General features: G+C 40.2%; 1 protein-coding gene across 22 annotated transcripts in view; it reads left to right on the top strand.

The window, feature by feature from the left end:
• Positions 1-24,276, top strand: part of ptprdb (protein tyrosine phosphatase receptor type Db) — a 161,066-nt gene that overhangs the window by 19,885 nt on the left and 116,905 nt on the right. For all 22 annotated transcript variants that reach the window (XM_031285779.2, XM_031285775.2, XM_031285773.2 and 19 more), the window contains exon 3: positions 6,290-6,315. The gene's annotated coding sequence lies outside the window, so the exon portion shown is untranslated. The remainder of the gene's footprint in view (positions 1-6,289; positions 6,316-24,276) is intronic.

Genomic DNA, 24,276 nt, shown 5'->3' with positions numbered 1-24,276 from the left:
ATCTCACTGCACGCAATTGGATAACACTATGACCAATCACAACAATACATGGGGGGACGTATCCAGAGCCCCAATACGCTTAGCTACCAGCGGAGCTAACTGGTAGATTAATCTCTTGCCGTATCAAAACAGCAAAAACGTCCTTCTTGCAAAGGAACAATTCGAGCGCCGTCTTCTGTTCCTCAGTTTTAGATAAAAAGCCAAGTCTAACCCGTTCATTGTAGTGGCTAAAGCCGTTTCAAACAACTGGTGTTCATCCGTTGTCATCTTGCAATGTTTACTAATGACTTTGACGTGGCAGCGCTGTCGTCATCTGTTTAGTTTGCCTCTGGCCCGCCTATATCAGATACACCGATGTGATTGGTGCAGCTCGGCTACAAGGGCATAGTTAATGAGCATCATTACCGAATGCCAGAGTGACTCACTGAGAAAATTAAAATTGTGCTCTCGCAAGAATTCTGGATTTCCAGGGTGCTTTAGCACAATTACACACAAATCTTTATTCTCAATAACAACTCAACAGTGTAGCCCCAGGTTTTAATCAAAGCATGAGTGTTATGTTGCATGGGTGTATGCCGTGTGTGTGTGTGTGTGTGTGTGTGTGTGTGTGTGTGTGTGTGTGTGTGTGCGCGTGTGTGTGTGTCCAGCTCCAGCATGTCTAAAATGTTCATTGTTCCTGAAAGCGACTGGTAGTTTTTAAATCAAGTCTTTTATGAAGTTCTGCTGCTCTGGGCAGACCATTAACATTTCATGTCACCCCGGCTCACTCTGTTTCTTACTCCTATGGGCATTAAGCTGAAGTTCCCTCTTTGTATAATCCCTGCTACAGTATGCAAAAGCAAACCACAGTGACCATGTTTTGTTACAGTTAGTGAGATCTTTGATTTTTTTGTTTTTGTTCAAAGAAAAGTTGACAAACAGCTGTTAACCTTAACCCTGAGATTGTTTTGCACATGAACTTTGCATTCCAAGTTTAAAGATTTTAAAGTTAATTTTGACAAAGTGATGTTCATAATGCCCATGCAATTTTTTTTAAATCAGAGTAGAGCCTTGGTAAAAATGTCTATTAAGTTTCATCACTTTGCCAGACTTAATAGTCTCTTTCTCTCACTATGTCCTCACTCTCTTAACATTCACCGCTCACTTGTCAGTTCTGAAGCGCAGCTTGCCTTAAGTATTGGGATTCAGCGTGTAAGCTTATCTCATTATCCCCATTTGTGTGTGAACGCGTGTGTTTGTGTGCACTTCATGTATGAGTGTATAACTGACTGTGAGAGTGTGAGTGAGTGATGGGTGTGTAAGCCCCCTCTCATGCGCTCTGTTTGAAATAAAGCGACAGATAATCGCAGGGCTCTGGTGAAGCAAGCTCATCTGAGCGCCAATCGATACAGTGCCATAGCTTCAAAGCAACCCTTCAAAGAGGAGAGAAATAGCCATATGCTCTACGTGCTCCTTGTGTATGTGCGTGCGTGTGAGAGGGGCAGGGCGAGAGAGCCAGTGCAAATATGTGGGGAGAGAGAGAGAGAGATCGGGAGTGGAAGAACAAGAGGAGGAGACAGGCAGAGTCAGGGAGTCTCTCTGTGCAGATGAAAACAGTTTTCATTTGGTAGCAAACATTATTATATCACAGTTGACATGCAAAGTGCTTGTGATGCAACTGATGTCGCTATTTAAATTGGACAAAATCATTGTTTCGTTAGCTGGTAATCTCCTGATATTATGGCTCTGTCATCTTTTATTCAGCAAACCGGCAGCAGCTGTGGCCTTTGTTGAGAAAATGGTCTGGTGGGAGACACACACACACACACACACACACACACACACACACACACACACACACAGAGACAGTTTAAAGGCCAGGAGATTGTGTGTGTGTGTGTGTGTGTGTGTGTGTGTGAGAGAGTATAGCAGAGAATAGACGATACAGTGTACAGAGGAAGGAGTGTGAGGACGGGAGAAAGACAGTGAGAAAGGGAGAAGGAGGTATATGGAGATATGTTTGTATATGAAACTAAGAGAGGGAGAGAGATCCCCAAAAAAATGCTCTGTGTAGCGGTGCCATCTCACCTTCCTTAAAGTGAAAATGAGAATATATTTTTGGCACGTCGGTGTAAAAAAAACTTGTCTGGAAGTTTTTGCGTGAGCCTGAGTGTGATAGATTTATTATGTTTCTGCATGTGTAAACGTGTCAAGTGTGCGTGCGTGCGTGTGTGTGTGTGTGTGTGTGTGTGTGTGTGTGTGTGTGTGTGTGCGTGCGCATGTGTCAGCATGTTTGTGTGTCAGCATGTTTAATTAGCTGAGACGAGCAGGTGTAAAACAGTAATTAATGACACAACTGACTGACTTCGTTATGTCCACATGAGCTTCTCATGCTGGCTGAACAAATACATACACTTGCAAAAATTTGAGTCTGTATGTATAAATGTAAGAGAGTGAGTGTGTTTTCCATGCTTTACTACAAAATAGTAGAGCAAGAGCAGTGAGTTGAGTAAGTGGACACAATCATCACACACATCGCCGTTTGGCCACTCAAACACTCATTTAGTTTGTAAATGGACTCATTACTAATGAATCACAAGCTGCTTTAGAGTAGGCTGAGCACACAGTAATGGTTTGGCCAGTCTCCAGAATACAGACACTAAACACACACACACACACACACACACACACACACACACACACACACAAAATTACATTGACAGAGATTGAGAGTGAGTATCCAAAAACCCCAATTACCTTCACATCCAATGTAAGAGAACAAGCTAGAGAGCTAATTACAAGTCCCACACATGGAGATGGGAAACATTCAAGCACATACTCACACTCGGGCAGATAATATGTCACCAGTAATAGCATTTTCTTCTTGTTTTTGTCTGTGATTGTTTGTGTTTACAACAAGCTTGTTATAGGCAATATTGCTGTGTCATTGTTTTATTACCATAAGTCATGATAAATCATCAATAAGGCTGTGTAATTGATTAATTCCAGTTTTAGCCAGATTGATTTATACTTCAGTACTCTGATGGGGTTGAATGAGATCAAATTATATTAGATGCCTCCAAATGCACCATGTTGTCATTCAGTTAAGTAAAATAAATATGTTTGTTATTTATCATTCAAGCACTATCAATCTTTTTCTTGTGGTGGTTTGCAAGACATAAATACTGCTGATTCTCTCTCTCTCTCTCTCTCTCTCTCTCTCCCTCTCTCTCTCTCTCTCTCTCTCTCTCTCTCTCTCTCTCTCTCTATCTCTCTCTCTCTCTCTGAGTGAGATGGAAGTGATTGGACAGAGTAATTGGACCTAATGAATATGTCAACTGCCTGTTTCTTTCGCTCTCCATTAAACACAACTGGATTAGATTTACTCTGCTTACTCTAACAACTTAAAGACTCCATCAGTAGGCTACTTTCCACATGCACACACACACACACACACACACACACACACACACACACACACAGATTGGTTTAGCTCAGTAGATCAATAGCCTCTTGGTCAATGTCTCCTTCGGGAGGATAATCTATCTGCTCCTCACTAATGAAACAGAATGATAGTGTGTGTGTGTGTGTGTGTGTGTGTGTGTGTGTGTGTGTGTGTGCATTCATCGGTGTCAGATTGTGTCTAGAGTGTACGGATATGGTGTCAAGTTGTTTGTTAGAGACTTTATCTACCATTAGAATTGTAAAGACTAATTACCTTGGCAAATCATATTATACAATATCCTGTCCGTAATACTCAAATACCATCTTCACCTAGTATTTATAAGAAAATTAAACAAAAGATCGCGGTGACATAGATGTGTAAGTTTGTCTCATTTGGCTGCCAATTTAAAAAAAAAAGAATTTCCACACTTTCTAATTCTAACACTGTTTTCTGTCAGCACTTTTTTTCAAATTAGTTTTACCAAAGTATCTTTATACTTAAGAACAAATTGCAAATGGTCACCTAGCTGCTAGCATGGCACGCCCTCATACTCTGCAATTGACAAGCTAGCAGTGCTTACCTAGCTACTGCGCATGTGCGACTCCCAACAAAGATAGGAACAGAAGTGCGATGTCTCACTCTGTAGCTAAAACAGAGAGCTCAACACACAGGGTGAAAAGAGGAGCTGCAGTAATGTGTAGTACAACAAAAATATGGTGTTTTTTGAAAATTAAACCATGTAAAACTATTCTGGAACAACCTCTAAATACAATTATGAACCTGAAAATGAGTATAATATGAACACTTTAAATAAATGCCCTAAAGAAAAAATTATGAAAAATCTTACCTGCATTTATTGTGTCCACTGTTACACAGTGGTGTAGGAGGGGCTTTTTTCTTGTGTCATTTGACGGCTTTTGCAGTTATGTAAAAACAAAAAACAAATAATACCGGTAGTATGCTATGACCATTTGTGATTCAAACAAGATCTAAACACTTATCCGTTATAACCCAATGTGTATACTACATATGCTGTCTGTTTTTGTTCCTTTATTATCTCTGAGAACTAGTTGTGCCACAAACCAAATCCTGTCTGTATATAGTAACACTGTGGGGACTGTTTTCTTCATCTTCCTTCATCGTTAGATACAGTAAGTCTCTGTTTGCTCTGCAGCGACCTCCTGGAACTGTAATGTACCACTATGTGCTCTTTATGAGCTTGTACTTGCAGTTTTAGGAGTCTTAAATACAACTTAACTGTGTATTCAAGTTCTATATACTGTCAAGTAAAATCAAATGGTACCTGGATTCTATTTGATGACATTTTCAGAAAACAAGGAGAAAGAGTATTGTTTTTCAACATGAGCTCAACCTTTACAATGTTTCTGACAGCATTTAAGGTAGCATCTGCAAATTAAGAAGCACTTTGATTCTTTTCCCAGCCTTTAAAAAAAAATCCTGGTGACTTTAGTTTTAGTTAAGAAGGCAGGCAGGGATCAGTGTGGGTGTGTTTATGTGTAAAGTTCGGTCGATCGGAAATCAAAGGTGTTTATAGTTGTTCTGAGTGAACGGCCACACAGGAAGGCGTGGGAGACTTGAAATTGTTTAAATTCGAGGAGAACGGCGCACACGTTTAGACAATCTCTCCTGGAAGACATTCATAGTGTTGTTCATGAAAAGTTACAGAAATAGTTGTGTAAAGTATGAAAAAAGAGGGATAGAGAGAGTTCAAACCCTGGCTCCTGTCTTACCTGCGTACAGCTGGCCAATCGCGATGTGAAATGGGTTTGAATGTCGGTTTTGGGAAGTGACCAAAATCTCTCTAATCTGACATCACCATGTTTGGGGGGACAGGGTTTCAGAAGCTATTCAACCATCCAACAAGTACACCTGACGGAGTATACTGGTAGCTTCAGGGTGTTTGCAACGTCTCTATCCAAGGCTGCATGTATTGTAGCCAGGGGAGCATAGCAGTGTGAAGTACAGTAGGTCAGTGGTTGGCAAGGGAAGACAGAAGAACAACATCCAACAAACCAGGACTGTCTCCCCACTTCTTGCTCTGCTCTGCTGGGGTCGAATAAAGTCTGGAGCTGCAGAGGGAATGGAGGAAAGGAATAAATATTGTACAGGTTCCAGACATTTAGCAAATCCATGCAGGCTATTTCTAGAATATGTTTTTTTCTTTTTTTTATTTACACTCTGCAAGTTCTCTTTTAAACTGCCCCCGCAAAAGCAGATTTAAGAGCAGCCTCTTTTATGATTTGTTTTTCAAATGATGCAACTGTCAAATGGTATTCAGTGCAGCAGAAACTGCTTCACTTTGCTTTCTCGTGTATATCTACTCCACATTTCCAGTCAAAGCTGTCAAAACCCACTTGCGCTGGACTAAACTGAGCTCATGTCATTTGCATGCATTGCACAATTAGGTAATTTTGTTTGTGTGACTACTGTAATTTCACATATTTCCATCAGAGAATGTTTAAATTTATTATAGGGAAGTCTATATCTGTGAAGGGAGGGATGACTTGGGAATTATAATTTAGGCACTGTAATCATGGAATAGTTTGTGGAACAATGGTATACCTTAAGAGATTGATTTTCAACATGCTTAAAGTCTGTGATACAGTGATTGTACTTCTATGGGTGAAGAGGAAGAGACAAATGCACAACAGGCCTGGTTGTGAGATGAAATCCACTCTAGCACTTTGAAATCTCCTCTTGTTTTACCTCTCACATTCTCCTGTTAAGTGTCTTGAAAAGTTGTTGTTCTGCAACTGCACCCTATGGTAATCTAATTTCAATCTTTTTTCCTCTTTCCATCTCGTTCCTCCCTCTCTCCTCTGTCTCTCCCCTCTCTCTTTGCAGTTTGACGTGCCAAAGTGCTTCTTAAGGTAAGGGAGAGTCTCATTTCGTGTTTTCCTGCTCTTGTACTTTCTTCCTCTTATTTTCAACCCATTAAACACAGCATGCAATCAGCAGTTGGCACAGTGTGTGTATCACGAAACAATCTGCGTTCTCAAAATTTATTTGGCTCAGGATCCTGCTCACTGAAACACAATAACATGTGTTAAGATAACAAAGAGACACTCTGGGTAACACTCCCACTGCACTCTCCTGGTAAAGCCATGATCAGAAATGCACAGAACTGAATCAGTAGCCAATAGGAGACTTTTTAAAGGTATTATACAGCATGTATGATACATTTACACCCTTCCATTACGTAGTTAATCAATAAGATATATAATACGTGCTGTGTAGTAATTCTGCGTAGTACACACAAAGAGTGATAATATACAGTAAATCCTCTTCCCCGCTGTCTTGCAACTGAATCTGCCTGTCACAAGCTGTTAGTCATGACCAGGTCTGTCTGCATAGAAAACTGCCTTATAGTTTTTTAAAAGGCAAGGCCACTGTTTTTATTTATTTATGGATTACAGGTTTCAGCCTTAGTATATCTCAAACGTATTACTTTTAGACTGGGGTGCTCTGTAATGATATCAGCAGACTCACAATACTTCTCAAAAGAAAAGTAAATGTGCTCCAGTGCCATACAACTGGGCTGGAACTTTTGTTTGTAATATCTGACTGCAGTGTATCAGTGTGAGAATAGACTAATCTTGTGGTGTAAATGCAGTGCTTTTTTATATCAGTTTAAAACCTTGTATCTCCAAATTTCTTTTGTTTATAAATTGTTTTATTTCTGAGCTCAGTGGTTTGAGTGGTCTAACATGCTGTGAAAAACATTTAACAAGCCCAAATTTGTATAATTTTATTCATGGATCCCTTAAAATACAGCAGAAGTTTAATTCAAGATTAATGTTTATAGTCTCTTCATATGATCATAGTTGACTAAATAAAATTAATATATGATAGTTAACAGTTCATTTTTAGATAAAATAAATAAAGTTACACATCACCAGAAAGTTGAATTGAAGTTTTTAAGGCCCTACACACCCACGATACAAAAGTGAAAAAAAATATAGTAAAAGGCAAAAATATTTTTTGTAATTGTTTTCAATGAGAGTGAAGCGTTTTGCTTGCTGCTTTTGCATTGCTGAACATCTCAGATCTTTTTTGGAGCGCCCCTGAACTCCTCGAGTTGAAAACCCCCCAACTCAGAGCGGAAAAAACTTCAAACATCATTTAACTTCACAGCAAAATAACGGTTGGCTGAGGACGGTTGATTAGATGGTTGCCTAGCAAGAATAACAAAAAGACGCAACTGGTCTGATTGGGGTGTCTTCAACAAAAAAGGCAGCGTGGTGCGCCTCACGTTTTGCAACCTGCAAACGCTCTTTGTCTGCCCGGCCTTAGACCGCTTCCCAGGACTGAGTGGGCGTAAACATACTGTCCTTGATTGATGACAATTTCCCTCACACTCTGTTACATTTGTTGCAGCTGCAAGAGCTGGACAATTTATATGTTTATTATTCTTATTGGTACATGTAGTTTTATGACCTCACATTGTCCCCAGCACAACTTCAACCTTAGTTGTCTTATCAGCCAGAATAACTAAAAACATCTAACTTAAGCACCTAGGCTACTCTATGTGTCACATTTTAACATTTCTGACTTTGGTGACACCCAGACCCAAAAACACTAAGAATTAATGGCAAGCAACTACCTGTAAAGACTCCACCGATTATCACAAGGATGTCCCATTTTTCTACAAACAAAAACTTTTGCCATCAGAACAATTTGAAAGTTGCAATGATCACATAAAACCTTACACATATCAGAATCATCAGAATCAGAATACTTTATTGATCCGCTGGGGAAATTATTTAGATGCAGTTGCTCACAGTCAGATTCAAGGTAAAATAAGAGTAAGAAATAGCAAGTCAGTAAGTGTATAAAGGAAATAAAGTAACACAGCTACAATAAAAAATAAAAAAAAATGTTAAGTAGAAGTAAGTGATATTAGGTTACAAGTAAGATTAGGTTAAAAAGATTGTTTCAAATGGATCGTACAAATTCTATTGTAGTGCAGTGTCAACATTAAAACAGTACGAACATAAATAAGTACAGTGTGAATATAAGTAGCAGCAGTGAATAAAAAAATACCTTTGCACATGTAGCTGATAAATTATTGCACCAAGTAATTATTGAACATAATTGTCCAAATATTTGAAGGAACAATAAAAAAATATTTGGCTCAAAGAGGTTGTTAAACATTTTACCCTATATTTGAATATGAAATACTGCCACATATCAGTATTGAGAAAACGCTGTAATACTATAATTATTGCTGCTCAATTGTGTCCAAGTCACCCACACATACCTCAGAACTGAGGACTAGTAGAGAAGGATGCCAATCCTCCTAAGAATTTAAAACATAAAAAGCTCCACAATTGTAGCTAAAAGGTTTTAACCAAACACATGCCATGTTAGTGTGCCCCTTAGTGTTTGTTTGCTTTGAAGCCCATGGTTGTGCGTCAGATTTTAACATTTCTCTGATATGCGTGTGCTTGTCTGCATGTGTATGTATGTGTATGCGTAAGGGCATGCGTCTACATCTTAGTCTCTGTCTCCCTCCTTGTGTGTGTCTGGTTCCCAGTGTTTGGAGTGGGCTCTGTTGGGACTGTGTGTAGAGCCTCATTAGTGGCTAAGGTTTGGCTGGCCCACTGCTACTGGAGACTCACTCGGGGGCTCAGAGTCATATGTTTCTCTACTGCTGGCCCATCTGCCATATTGGCGCTCACTTAAGACTCTGACTTTTGTTTCTTTTTCTGTGCATGTGCATCTTTGTAAGCGGTGGTGCAGTGGTCGAAGAAGTATTCAGATCCTTTACTTAAGTAAAAGTACTAATACCACACTGTAAAAAATACTCTGTTACAAGTAAAAGTCCTGCATTGAAAATGTGACTTAAATGTACAATATGTAATTTTTTGCCGTTAGGGGTCTCTCAAGCAAAACAATGGATGTGAACACAGACTTTTGATGATGTCGTGAAGTTGCATTGGATTATTGGAGTTGTAGTTTTCATTGTTAACACCATTACTGATTAAAATGTATCTGACGAGTTTATCCATCCCCACATTATTACGTTTTCTTGATTCGATTTGTGGCTCCTGGGTGGCGGAGACGTCCGATGGCCGATGTTGTGCACAAGATCATCCAGCTTCCCTAAATTATCTCCACTTCACTTTTTTGTAATCTTAACTAGTCGTTTTGGTGCCTAACTTAGCTGTCGTCACCGCAGGACAGTCACCTTTTGTCGCCTAAATTTAACTGCTATACAGCTAAACACGAAGGGGGGAGAGGATTTTCGGCAGGGAGGAGATTTTCGGCACAAATACTTTAACGGAGATGTACGGAAGGCCGCTATTCTGACTCGGGTGACTGGAGTTTGATATGGTCTTTTTCCCAACGGTTTATTAAACTGCCGTTTAGCCTCGTTAGCACCCGGCGCTGGAGTTTGTGCTGGCTGGGTTCGGATTGCTGTAATTATCCTCAACCAACCCCAATAAACCGGTACACTCTGGCAGTTCGGGTAGCTAAGGCTCACTCTCTGAGGGCCTGTTGTCAGGACCTATGGACGTCTCTATGGGGGTGCCACAAGGCTCGGTTCTCGGGCCGACTCTTTTCTCCCTCTACATCAATGACGTGGCCCTGCTGTCGGGCACTCAAACATCCACCACTATGCAGACGACACTATCCTGTACACATCCGGCCCCTCATTGGATAATGTACTATCAAACCTCCAGGAGAGCTTCAATGCCATTCAGCACTCCTTCCAAAACCTCCAATTACTTCTAAACTCTGGCAAAACCAAGTTCATGCTTTTTAATCAATCACTGCCCACCCCTGCCCATCCGATTAGCATTACCACGCTCGATGGGCTGGAATTAGAAAATGTGACTGCGTACAAATACTTAGGTGTCTGGCTAGACAGATCCCTCATCCTCCAGCAACACATAAAACACCTTCAATCTAAAGTTAAGTCCAGGATCTTTTTTTTATTCCGCAAGAGGGCCTCCTACACTCATGCTGCCAAACTCGCTTTGGTGAAAATGACAATTTTACAGTTTTTACAGATTTCAGTGATGTAATTTACAGAACTGCCTCTAACTCTCTCCTGAAAAAAACTGGATGTTGTCTATCACAGTGCCATACATTTTGTGACCAAAGCCCCTCTTAACACCCACCACTGCAACCTCTATGCATTAATTGGCTGGCCCTCATTACACACTCGACGTTTAACTCACTGGTACCAACTAATTTACAAGTCCATGCTAGGCAAAGTCCCACGGTACCTAAGCTCACTGGTCACAATAGCCCTACCCACCCGTAACCTCCGCTCAAGCAGTTACATCTCCTTAGTCACCCCAGAAGTGCACACCTCCTTTGGCCGCCACTCCTTCCAGTTCTCAGCTGCAAATGACTGGAATGAGCTACAAAAAACCCTGAAACTCAAAACCCTTATCCCACTAACTACCTTCAAAACACGCCTGACCAAGGTCCTGTCCGATCACTGCACGTGCTAACTGTTCCCCATCATTCATGCATTGTTTTTACACACCGTATCCCACTGTCTCTGTCATGCCCCATTGCACATTTGTACATATCTGTTTACGTGCTTTTGCACTTTGCATCTGCCATGGCAGGCAAAACTGTATTTCACCCCACCATTGTTGCATTACCTTGTTGTCACACTATTTTTTTGCACATCTACTACTCATATCTACACCTACCTCACTATTTAGCTAGTGCTAGTACCTGCACTAATTGTATATTGACTCTTTACCACATTTCAGCATTTAGATAGCTCTGTCTACTCATGTATATTGTGCTATGTTTGATGCTGTTTGATCAGTATCACTACCTAGTCCACACTTCGCACAAACTGTATATTGACTCTTTACTTCATCTCAGTATTTTATTATTCATACAGTGTTATTTCTGATTCTACCTCACTACCTAGACAAATATTTGCACTAACGTTATATTGACTTAACTACTTCCCAGCATTCATATAGACTATCTATTTATATATACTGTGTTATAACCACAATTTAATTTAACTGTATTCTGACTCTTTACTACATCTTAGCAATGTTATAGATTGTCTATTCATGTATATTATGTTATTACCTTTCCACCTTTGCATTTCCATCGACGTACTTACTTACACCCCACTTTGCGCCGGCTTTGAACTGCCTACTTAATCTGTACCTTTGTAGCCTATTGCACTCTGTTTTTTTGTACTATATTGAATGTGAAACTGTATGTTGTCTTGTACGCTTTTCTTGGCCAGGTCGCCGTTGCAAATGAGAACCTGTTCTCAATGGCCTACCTGGTTAAATAAATGTTAAATAAAAAAATAAAAATAAACTGGATAAATTAGCATTAGATTAGTCGTCTATCTATACAGCTAACGTTACTTGGCGAACTTAATGGTGGGTTAGCTCAGTGCTGTTAACTGTGGTCAAAACAATCATGCTAAGAATAACTTGACTTGACTATGAGCATGTTGAACAATGTTGTAACCTTTTAACATTACCCCAAGCAATAGCATTAGTTACTTGTCAACATAGCACATTGTAGTAACGTTAAACTGGATCGATAAATATTGAAAATCATATCAATAAATTAGATCTCTGCCGTATTACTGTGTTGCAAAGCTGTATTACGGTTACTGAGTAGCCTATAATTCTTTGTATGATTTACAATTACTCGAACGTATTATTGAACGTATTATTGAACGTATCATCTGGTGTATACCGTGTTTTGACAGAAGTTAGAGTAACTAGAGGGGACAGAGGTTATAGGATGCCACTGACAGGCGACCGAGCGAAACGTCCTGTGTCATTGAAATAAAATAACAGATTTCTCTGGGTTAGAACATTGTTGGAAAAATTTGGGATAGTGTAAGTACACAACTCAGCAAAATATAGGTATAGTAGTTTTTAGACATTTTAATTCAAAAATATTAAATATTGTACCTTTAAGTAAAAGTATGTTAGTATCATCAGGAAAATGTACTTTAAAAAATAAAAGTTAAAGTACTCAATGCAGAAAAATCCTCACATTTTAGAAACTAGAAACAACAAAAACAGTTCTGTCAATCAATTAAGTTTTTAATCGGCTAATCATTTCAGCTGTACTTGTAGGCACTGTACTTGTTTTGTGTGCAAAAATCTTAATTTGTAAATTAACTAGTAACTAAAGCTGTCAGATAATGTCGTGGATTAAAAAGTACAATATTTCCTTCTGAAATATAGTGGAGTAGAAATAGAAAGTGGCATGAAAAGTACCTCAAATTTGTACTTAACTGCAGTACTTGAGTAAATGTACTTAGTTACATTGTGGAAGGTAACATTGACTCAAGTATTGCACCTAAGTACACTTATGAGGTAGTTGTACAACCCTGGGCACCAAAGTAAACATATACAGATATTATTATTAGAGGTCGACCAATATGGGTTTTCTCTGGCCGATGCCGATGCCGATCTTTAGAAATCAGGGTCAGCCGATGGCCGATAAATGCTGCCGATTTATTTTGGCCGATATTTGGTCGATATGTGCTTGTTTTTAAACCTCTATTTGAAAGATAAAATGTAACACTAATATACACAGAATTTCTCAACAAAAACATTTATTGAACACTTCACCAATCTACACTTGTATACTTCAATTAAAAATGTATAATGTAAAAACATACTGTATATTGTATAAATAATGTATGAAAAATATATTCAATAAACGAAACAGGTAAGAAGAAAATACTTAGCAGCATTTATTAAACTTCTGAGAATACAAATCTGCAAGCTTCACAGAAAGTGACATGTTATTATTAATCTCAACACTATTTCTTCCTAACTCCTGTTGAATCACATAAGACTAGTGCTATCTAAAGTCAATTCTTGTTCACCTTGTTTGTTAGATCATTGTTCATTTGTTGAAGTGTTTTATCTGTGTTTTGGGGATCCTACTGTTACATGTCCTGTTGACCTCATTAGGATCTTATCTGAGCACATTTCTGTCATTCAAACAACTCTTAGTTGTAATTTAAAACTCGTCCAGTCAATTTAATAAAATTAAGGGTTTTATTCGTGCTTGAGTCCATAGATGAAGTTAATGGATACAGGCACGGAGAACTGAAGGCTCTGTTAGCAACGATTAGCTCCGTTAGCGGTTAGCTCCAGTTAGCTCCATTATAGGAGTGGATGAGACTGCCATGGACAGGGGTAACAACCAGACTCTGATAAATGACATTCGGGGAGCTTCCACAGCGGTGTGGCCGCGGTGTTTTGTACGGTTTTATTAGTACAGTTAATCCCAAGGCAAGAACACCAGCAACATGCTACTACTAACGGTAGTGTCTGAGCCTGAAGTGGCTGCGCGAGACCAAAGAATTTCTAATAAGGGAAGAAGTTCCACTCTCTCGTTACTTCCGGCTTCTGAACTGGTTGCAGTTCCACCAGAGTTCCAAATAGGGGGCGCTCACAGGCCAGTGCAGAATGAATGGGACTCTATGGAGCTATACCCCTCAAAATCCACTTTTCTCAGGATATAATTTTTTGTCTAGTAATTTGAATGTTGCATTTGAAAGGGGAGGCTAAGAAAATACACACTGCTGGGTGTTAGATTTTTTTAAAGTGGCTTTTTTGTTCTAAAAAGCCTTTTAAAATGTCAATGACGTCATACACATATACGGCCAGAGATTCTGCTTTACGGCAAGCTTTGAGTCGCTTCCTTTTTTCTCTCGAGGCATCGACAACACAGCTGACAGGTTAGGCTCTCCCTGTCAATACATGTGCTAGAAAGAGGTTTGCTAATGTTTTAAAGACCACGCCGAAATATTCACTCTGGCATTCTGGATCGTAATCTGTCCTTCACTGACCAATCAGCATTCATTAGCAGAATGCTAGCGTGTTATGGGCAACAACGACTCAACCTGTAACAAATCGAAAGGGCATAAGTACTCGTTCATTCAACTTTCGACCTATAATCCATGTTGAACTTGCAAAAACTACAATCAAATCTGAAATTTCTCATCGACAATCAGGCGAAAGAGACAAATTTAGCCGTCTAGCTCCATAGGATCCCATTCATTTTGCACTGGACCGTGATCACCCCCAGTGGAACTCTGGTGGAACTGCAACCAAAGTAGGTACAATGGGGCTTAATAGGGAGTGGAACGGCTTTCCGTAGACAGGCTTTGGCGAGACACACGGCGCAAGAATTCACGAGGGGAGGGGCTGGAGGTAGCTGGTCTGGGTGCGCTGTAAAAAATGTCGCCTATTCATGTTTTTAACACTAGGCTGCCCGCAGATGCGCCTGCCTATTAATCGGCTTGATATACTGGGATATTGGCCGATGCCGATTATGTAAAAAAATGCCAAAAATCGGCCGATTAATCGGTCAACCTCTAATTATTATTTAAAGCCCATGTTGCAGGGTTTATTTTCTAATGAATTTGTGCAATTTGCTTGTTGGTAATAAACATTTAAACTGTTACCCAACAACATCAAATACAATGGATATCACAAAACGGAATAAAATACGAAAAAGTAGTACTATTTTACAGCGGTTTGCAATGATTCTCTTTTCCCCCACAATGCATTGCACTACGTCACGTTGGGGAGACGACAGACGAAAGTCTATGCAAAAGCCCCGTCTCTGTTCACTGTCTATGTGCCACTGGTGTTGCAAAATATGGCTTTTGGTCTCGACCGAGTCCATGTGTTTTTATTATGTGTATAATAATATTGGAGGGAAAGTGAAACACAGCTTGAACGGGGATACTGTTCGGCTTTTCACAAGTTTAGACAGCTAGCTACGCCGACATTTGCTAACGTTAGCGCAACAGCGTTAGCCTAGACTGCTAGCTAGGTAAATATTACGACTGCCTTCGGAGTTTCCTATATCTGCGTCCACGTTGTCAACATAAAACATGTGGCGTTAGTGCTCGTTTTGTACCATAATTTTATTGAATGAAATGTTAAGCTTCGCTCCTACGAGATGGGTGGGTTTTTGTTAGCTACATACAAAGCTAACTGGCTATAGTTAGCCTGTATGCTAGCGGAATTAGCTAACGTTGCGTAACCAGCCAGCAACTTCGGCAATCGGTAGTAGTTTCGGTAAGCTAACCACGACAGTATTGTCGCCAACAATCAACCTCTGCTGCTAAAAGCAGTCAATCTGCAGTGATGTTTGAAATAGAGACGCTTGTGGATGTGTTAGCTGTCGTGGTTAGCTCGCCGGAACTACTGCCGAAGCAGCTGGCTGGCTACGCAATGTTAGCTAATTCCGCTAGCACAGGCGAACTATAGCCAATTAACTTTGTGTGTAACGTAGCTAACAAAAACCCACCCATCTCGTAGGAGCAAAACTTAACATTTCATTCAATACAATTATGGTACAAAAGGAGCACTAATGCCACATGTCTTATGTTGACAACGTGGACGCAGATATAGGAAACAACGAAGGCAGTCGTAATATTTACCTAGCCGTCTAGGCTAACGCTGTTGCGCTAACGTTAGCAAAACGTCGGCGTAGCTTTAGCTAGCTGCCTAAACTTGTGAAAAGCCGAACAGCATCCCCATCCAAGTAATAAATCAACACTAGGCAAATATGTTGTTACTGGAGCTAGTATGGTCCATCAAAACGTGAGAAATCTAATCGAAAATGTGTTTACAACGTCGGGGGATTTCACAGGTAGGACTGACTGGCAAGTTAGCCCATAGCTAGCATGATGCCTTCTATTTCTAGATCTAGCTAGATTACCAGTACTTATCTGAACTAACGACATGATCACTGTCACTAAATATAAAGAAAACATTGACTTTCACTCGGTGCTATTCACTGAAAAACACCTCTTCCACCTCTTCCTCATCCCAGTCAGTCACCATAGTTCTAGTAATAGACTGAGGCATGTCTCCCCAACGTGACGTCATCACCGAATTGCGTTAAAAAACCCACTAAACGACTAAAACGGCAAAAACTGGCCTTTAACACTATTTGGTGACATTTTTAACAATGATATACATATGTTGAGTACTTTATGTACCCATTAATCAACAGTGGTGGTTAATCTGCAACATGGGCTTTAAAGTAGGTACATTCACTGTTTCACAGTTTGAAAACATGTTATAGATTAAACTACCCCAGTAGATAAAGCAGCTCAAATTAGCTTCATCTTGACAAATGGCTGGCTAGATATATAGATAAATATAGAAGATGACCACTGCATGAACTGGTCCAGTGCACAATGTCACAGTATGTTTACAACAGCTCTAAACAACTTAAATTGTGTATTGTGTTGTGTTTGTGATAAAACGGCACTTAAAGCTTTAGCTTTCATAGCTTCGCTCAGCAGGAGAAAGGTTAATTATCACATCCTGTTACAGACAGGACACCTCCTTCTGTCACGCACATACACATAACACTCTGAACCACACAAACACACAGACCATCAAACGTGTGTGTGTGTGTGTGTGTGTGTGTGTGTGTGTGTGTGTGTGTGTCTGTCTGTCCTCATTTGCCTCACTCATCACTCGATTGAGCCTTCATTTCTTTTTTTCCTCTACTCACTTCTTCCTACAATATGATGGGACTCATGCCACAAAAATTCATTCATGAAGTCGTTTATAGAAGAAATGGACGAATTCCCTTTGGATCACGTTTCTTACCTTTGATACAATGTGTGAATGGGGAAGGTTTATCGCATTGAAAAATGGGGCGCAATTCAAAAATGAAATGAAAGATTAGTGGACAGTGGTATTCAGTGGGTGTGAAGCACTGAACCACAGAAAATGATTGCTGTTGTGTTGTCTGGAAGATGCCAAACAATTTGCAGAGGGGGAAAATGACACTGACAACTCAAGGAACTATGAAGTAGTGGGATTTTTTTTTCTTCTAAAAATGAACAACTCCACTTCAGATCATAAACCCTTTTACAATATCTCTACACTCTTTCATGTAATCCACTCTACTCTTCTATCCACTTTATCCTTCTCCTCAAACACTCCAATCTCCTTCTTTTACCCCCACTCTCCTCATTGTCTCTTTTTCCTTTTATCCTTCTTTTTTTCCTGTTTTCCTGCTATTTATGCACCCATCCACCTCCTCCTTTTCTCCATCCTCATTTCATTGCCAGTCGAGACAGCTTCAGAAGCAGGTGCTGGGAGAGGTGGAGAAAATAGGGTGAGGAGGAAGGGAGGGAGGAAAGGAGCCAAGGGGATAAGGAAGACTGAGCGAGAACAGAGAGAGATTAATAGATCAAGCGGAGAGGCATATGATGAAAGTTTAGAAGAGTATGGAGAGGAAAGGAAAGGAAATGAAAGGACAGGAGAGGGATGGGTTAGGTTGAGGTGGGATTGGAGCAAAGAGGAAGGAGGGGGGAGGAGGGAGATATGGGAAAAGAAGATATCTGACTAAATCAGGTAGGTGCTATGCAGTGGCGAGAGGTGTGGAAGAGGCTATTTCAATGCAGGGTAGAAATCAGGTGCTCGAGGTGGGGAGAGAAGGAAGTGGCAAAGAAAGGAGGAAGGGGAGGGGAGGCGATGGGAGGTGTGGGGAAAAGGAGTGAATGAGGTAAAGAGAAAAGAAGTGTGGAGGGTAGGAGGGAGGAAAAGTAAAGAGGCTGGGGGAGAGAAAAGATAAAGAAAGCCCCAAGGAAAGGTGGGGGCTAAGTGAGAAAGAAAAGGGAGCGGATGGATGGATGGATGGATGGATGGAGCATGTGTAGGAGAGAGGACAGGAACAGTGTTGTTGTGCTTTTACGGGAGGACACCGGCTGCAAGGAAGTGAGGTGGGTAATAAGGCCATATCTCATTCCTGTGGAGCAGCCTCTATTCTATTAGTGACTACCTCTCACTGGATGACTTATATGCACCTCGTATTTCACCAGCAGGATGACGGCAGATGCTTGGGAAGAAACAAACACGTGTGCACGCACACACGCATGCACATTCATATACAGCCCAAGAGAAGTGATGACAGGAGAAATCTGCTCCTGCTTCCTGATGTGAAGAGAGAATGACATCAGTGCAGAAAAACCACCAACAAAGTGTCAGATTGTAGAAGATATTTTATGTTATGAGATTCTAAACGAAGACCAGAACTCAAAAAGTAAAAAGTTACTTAACTTATTACTCAACCGCAAAAAAAATAGTTACATTACACATTTTATTACTTTCATTACTCAGCCCAGCACAAATGTGCCTTTAAACAATTTCAAAGCCTCCATAGCCAAATATCACATTATCTGCAGTTACTCACCATCAACAGCCAGCTTAATGTGTTAGCCTCCAACTCAGGACAAAACCAGACGATTCTTAAATGTAGGCTTTAGCAAGAAAGCTAAGATCACCCAATATGTAAACAAAACAACTGTGAAATTAGTCTTATTCCTCCTCCTTTTGGTAGAAACTAACTGCCTCCCCACACCTCTAGCCTATGTTCCAAGCCAACAGTCTGTCAGCAAACTGATATCAACCCTCCATCCGCTAAGGATGCAAATAAGCTGATGGAGCATTACTGTGAGTATTGTAATTACTGAATCCCTTAAGCTGGGCATACACTGTACGATTTTGGAAATGTTTAATTCCAAATCATACTGTACGAGTAAATCTTCTGCGATGTAAAGCCAAGCTCACGATTTATCTGCACACACTGTACTGTGATCATCAAGCCACGACCTGAGTGCTCACACTGTATGCAAAAAATAGAAAATAAAATGGCCCGTTAGCCTTATGGCTATTGACAATTGCCAATAAAGATTTGCTCAAAGAAGGAGAAGAAGAAGACAAATATTTCTGATGTCATGAATTCGTCCAACAGCCAGTTGGGAGCAGTTAATTGGCCCATGCTCCTTCCTTTACATTGCATGGCAACAACAACCCTTGTCAAAGCTGAAATTCAGTCTGACTCTAAAATGAGTCTTGCGGCTCAGAAATCGGGTTAGAAACAAGCTCAAATTGTGCAGTGTATGTCCAGATTTACAGTCTACTGATTACAACTTTTGGTAACACTTTACTTGAAGGTATCTACTAGTGCTGTCAAATGATTAAAATATTTAATCGCGATTAATCGCATTAATGTCATAGTTAACTCGCAATTAATTGCAATTAATCGCACATTTTTATCTATTCTAAATGTCCATTGATTTCTTTTTGTCCCATTATTTTTTTTTGTTAATGAATGTTCGGATGGTGAATGAATGAACAACACACAGCACAGCAACACAATCCCTTTTTTCCTTTTGAGTCTGACCATCTCAGCGCCACCTTTACCTTTTCTTTTTTGGCTTTCCATCATCAGACTCACACACTGTTAACATAGACTTCCGTGACAAAGAAAAAAAGAGGTGTTCGATGGCTTTACGTCATAGGCCGACCAGGGCTATGCCATTTGGGGAGGGGCCGCTCACTGATCCCCCTATATTTCTGATAATCCTATACATGGTTGTGACCGTTAGTGCTTTCTGATTAGCCTGTGTTTGTATTGAAATAAGAGGCCGTAAGGGTTGAGCAGAGGCTGCACAGTTTGACCAGCGGGCATCGCTGCCTGGCCGCGCAGCCGGGATCCGCGGCCGGGCAGCCAGCTGCGCGGCCAGGGAAGCTCGGCCGGGCAGCAGGCAGCAGTGTTGCTTGCAATGTATAACTATTATCAGACCGGCCCTCGCGGCCTCGAAACACTACTGGCCCACAGGGAAAAGTCCCGACTCTCCCGATTGCCACTCCGCCTCTGGCCGGCTCGCATGCCCAAACAAGTGTGTGCGGCGTGTCTGTTGTTTTATTTCTGGTCTAGCTAGATCCGGTGTGGTGTTGTAGTTTTTCTAACGTTACTAGTTGTTGCAACAGCATGTGAAAAAACTGCACACTTTGCTAGGCCAAAAAGAACGTTAATCTTGCGATAAAAAAATTGACACCGTTAAAATGGGTTTGCGTTAAAGCCGTTAATAACGCGTTTAACTGACAGCACTAGTATCTACATAAGAGTGACATGACACTGTCATGACAGTCATGACACTGTCATGACAGTCATGACACTGTCAGACACATGAACCCTAACTCTAACCCTAACCATAACCATAACTTGTCATGACAAAAACCAAATGACACTTACTAAAAGAAGCGTTGTGTCATAAACATTTATGACTTGTTTATAATGTTTATGACACGTTCATGACAGTGTCATGTCACTCTTATGTAGATACCTTCAGTAAAGTGTAACCCAACTTTTCACTGTGTAATGGTTTACTGCCCAATACTGGTGAAGAAAAGAAAGTTTAATGGAAGAAAAGGCAAACAAAACGAGCATGTGAACCAGATGTCATGAGTGGATATACAGTCTTAGCTCACTCCGCCAGTCCAAGATCAGATTTATATTCAGAAGCACCTCTGGAAAAATCCAGCCTGTTCCAAGCATGGTAACAGATCATTTTCTGTTCAGCGAACAACCTTGCACACTTATAGTGGGTGTCAGAGTGCCGCATAATCAGTCGCTCCAGGGAATTTTGTAATTGTAAGATATTTAACAAAATATCCAGCTATCTTGCAAGGGTTTGCAATTTGGACCAGACCCATCACTTTTACTTCATAAACCCTCCTAAATTCTTTTAATTTGTCTAAAACAGTGACATTATGTCAGAACAATCAAATCCAAGAAGTCTGATGAACATTTAAAAACATTTTGCATTCAAAAGAGCCGTCCAGATTGTTCAGAAAATTGTCCAGGAAATCAGAGAGGATTGGTGCTTGGTACAACAACAAAAAACAATTGTCTTGGAATCACAAACATAAATACACACCCAAACATACACAATTAAAACATCTTTTCAATCAGTCTTGTCCTTTAAAGTTCATTTGTATTATTGCAATATGCCATCTCCATGGTGACATTTTCTCCTGAGAATGAAGACTGACCCCGTCAGACTCCTCACCCGCTGGAGACCAAGCACACCCAAGGACTAATGGTTTGAAGAAAGGGGATATAAGAATCTATTCCAATCATTTTAGCCATTTTAATTAAATATATGCATATTCTTTCCCTATGAAGAATTTGGGGCAGCTGTATCAGCGAGAGGGGGAAGAAACAGAGAGAAAAAGAAAATGGGTCACTTTGGCAGAGGGACTAAGAGGCTTCATTAGGAAACCCGTTGCAGTCATTCTGTGGTCATTCTAATTCTGCTCCAGCATTCCCATTCTGCACTCGTGGGATTCCAATATCAGCCTAACATTTGTGACCTCGTCAAAAGCAAGAAATAAGCAGGTGTCATGTCACCCACCGCCACCTCTGTGACAGTCAGCCAACTTTTCTCTATTAATTCAGCACTTATTAACACTCTGTCTCGCTCACCTTAGAGAGAGAAATGTCAGGTGTTTCTAATCCAGAACTTTATAGTTTCTTAGTGAAAAAAGCTCGCATTGTCTTTGTCAGTGAAAGAATTAGGATGTTAGCACTGAGACAATTTGATGTTAACTGTGCAAGGTAAGTAGATGTACTGTGTAATTTTGCCTTTAAAGTTGATAGCTGAGCAGATGGAACAGGGCAAAGCTCTGTCAAGAGTTTCTCCACTTTAGAAGCACTTCCTCCCTCTTATATCTCATTTGCCCTTTCTCATTTGCTATAATTCTCCTCATCTCCCTCTCTCTTCCTTACCCCCTAACATCCGTTCATTTTTCTTGCTTCCCCTCTGTGTTGAAGACACTTTCTTTCACTTCTTTCGCGCTCTCAGTCATTCGTTCTCTTGGCCCCCAAGCACAGTAGTGTCTAATATGTCTTTAAAAGTAGGACAGCTATGAGTCATTTGTTGCACCTACCAAATGATAATTCAGAATTGTCACCATATATCCATGACTGCAGGGCCACCCCAAGCACACAATAGCATCTGCTGCTCAACAGTTCATTGTGATTTTTTTTCTTCACACCAGTGTTAAATGGAATTTAAAAATATAGGATTATTTCACAAAGAAGTGACACCGTTTCACAGCAGGGCTGCTTGTGCCCTTTGTGTAAACTGTGTCATTACACTGCCATTACACGGAATTTGCTGTGTTGTAGATTGCTAGCAGCTATCATCTGCTGCAGCTTTTCTTCCTTCCAGTAAGCATGAAAAGAATTAGCTTCCTTATATTTTAACTCTTTTCTCTGTGCTGTTGTGGAGCAGTAATATCAGTTTGAATCGGTTTGGCCTCTCAAGAGGCAGAATGGAACAGATCATTACATCTACAATTGTTAATGTGATTTACAGAAAGACCTTGAAACTTCAGGGACTTTTTAACAATTGTTCACATGAAGGTCCATTTATTAGCATTAAGTACTACTTAGCCTGAAACACTGTTGTGTAATGTCTTCTTTGGGGTTGACCCTAGTGATGTCTCAGGGTTATCTTGTCTTGGAACTAATGGCAGATTAGAATTTTTTTATACGGCTGGGTGACTAACTGGAGATGTAGCGTTTGAAGGAAAAAGATGCTATCTGCCTGACTGCTTGTAATTTTGTTTGAAACATGGTTATGCATTTAAGGGGCTGTACTTGACATTCAGAACATTAATATAGCAGTAGACAAATAATTTCTTATATAAAGATATTGTGCAGTAATGGCATGTGCTGTTATCTAAGCTTCTCTGTTCTTTGTTTTGGTAGCTGTTCCAGCCACGCATGCAAGTTAGTGCGACAAAGCGCCGTTATTTGACAAGTTGGTAAACGGTCTGTGTGGAGGCAATCCCAGACCCCTTTTTTCAGTATTTTGAGTAAAGGACCTTTAGCACCTCCATTAATTATTATTTTTGGCCACTTGGGGACAAGCTGTTAACATAACAGCAAATTGACATTATCACCTAAGAAATTTGATATATTCAACATGTTAGCAAACAATTGCCTATTTATATATCCAGCAAACAGAGCAACATTAGCATTTATTTGGAGTCGTGTTTCTAACTATTGTAAGTTAGATTTTCACTCTCCATTTAGCTGTGTTTTGGTCTTGATTCTAATGCACCGCTATGTTCAGCAGCTAATTGCTAGTCTTGCATTGCCAGACCTATCTCCACAGCAATATGTCAGCGCTGGAGTATGGTCTGGCTACACCACTTATCTATTCTGGGATAGGGAAAAAAAATACTCTGTCTTGTTTGTAGTTTTTCACAACCGTCCTGGGCGGCGCTAAGATCCTGATGCAGCAATGCTGGCCTTGCAAAATACTGTAGATAGCTGAGATAGCGGAAGGGGACTGAGATCCAACACATTTATCCCAGCAATGTACATCTGTTAAGCCAGATTAGCTAGTTGCTAACTTAGCCTCTCTGTCATTTTGTGCAGGGCACATAGTGTACAGTGGGTTTATTTAAAAAAGAAAATGAAAATAGCTGCCAGCTGCTGCTGGACACAAGGTTGTTGAAGTCAAAGGATGTGTGTTTGTGGTGAGACTGAACCATAACAGTAAAGTTGCAGGCTTTGAAACCTTAGCAATGCACAGAAAGACAATAAAATGCTCCGTAGAGCTGAGGAGAAGTGCAGTTTGGTGATAATTCTCTGTGGGTTTGTGTCACAAAGTCATCTTTCCATTATTGATAAAAAAAATATTAGGGCTGTCTAATGATTAATTTTTTCTTAATCGGGATTAATCGCTGAATTTCTATAGTTAATCACGATTAATTGCATGTTTTATCACATGATTAAAATTCTATTATTTTGCATTTCAGAACTGTTTTTAAGTACATATTAACAATGGAAAGCAATTATTACCAATGTGTATTGATTGGGAATCAAATGAATGCAAAGAAAGTTGCTTTATGAACTTGACTTTAAGATTTGTATTTGTTTATTATTTATTTACTGTAAACAAAATAAAAATTGTGAATCTGTCTTTATTGCACAGTTCAGAACATGCCAATTGT

This window comes from Sander lucioperca, chromosome 4 (assembly GCF_008315115.2).
Source record: "Sander lucioperca isolate FBNREF2018 chromosome 4, SLUC_FBN_1.2, whole genome shotgun sequence".
In the NCBI taxonomy this organism is placed as follows: Eukaryota; Metazoa; Chordata; class Actinopteri; order Perciformes; family Percidae; genus Sander; species Sander lucioperca.
Note: the sequence above shows the minus strand (reverse complement) of the source record. Positions and strands in the feature narration are given on the sequence as shown.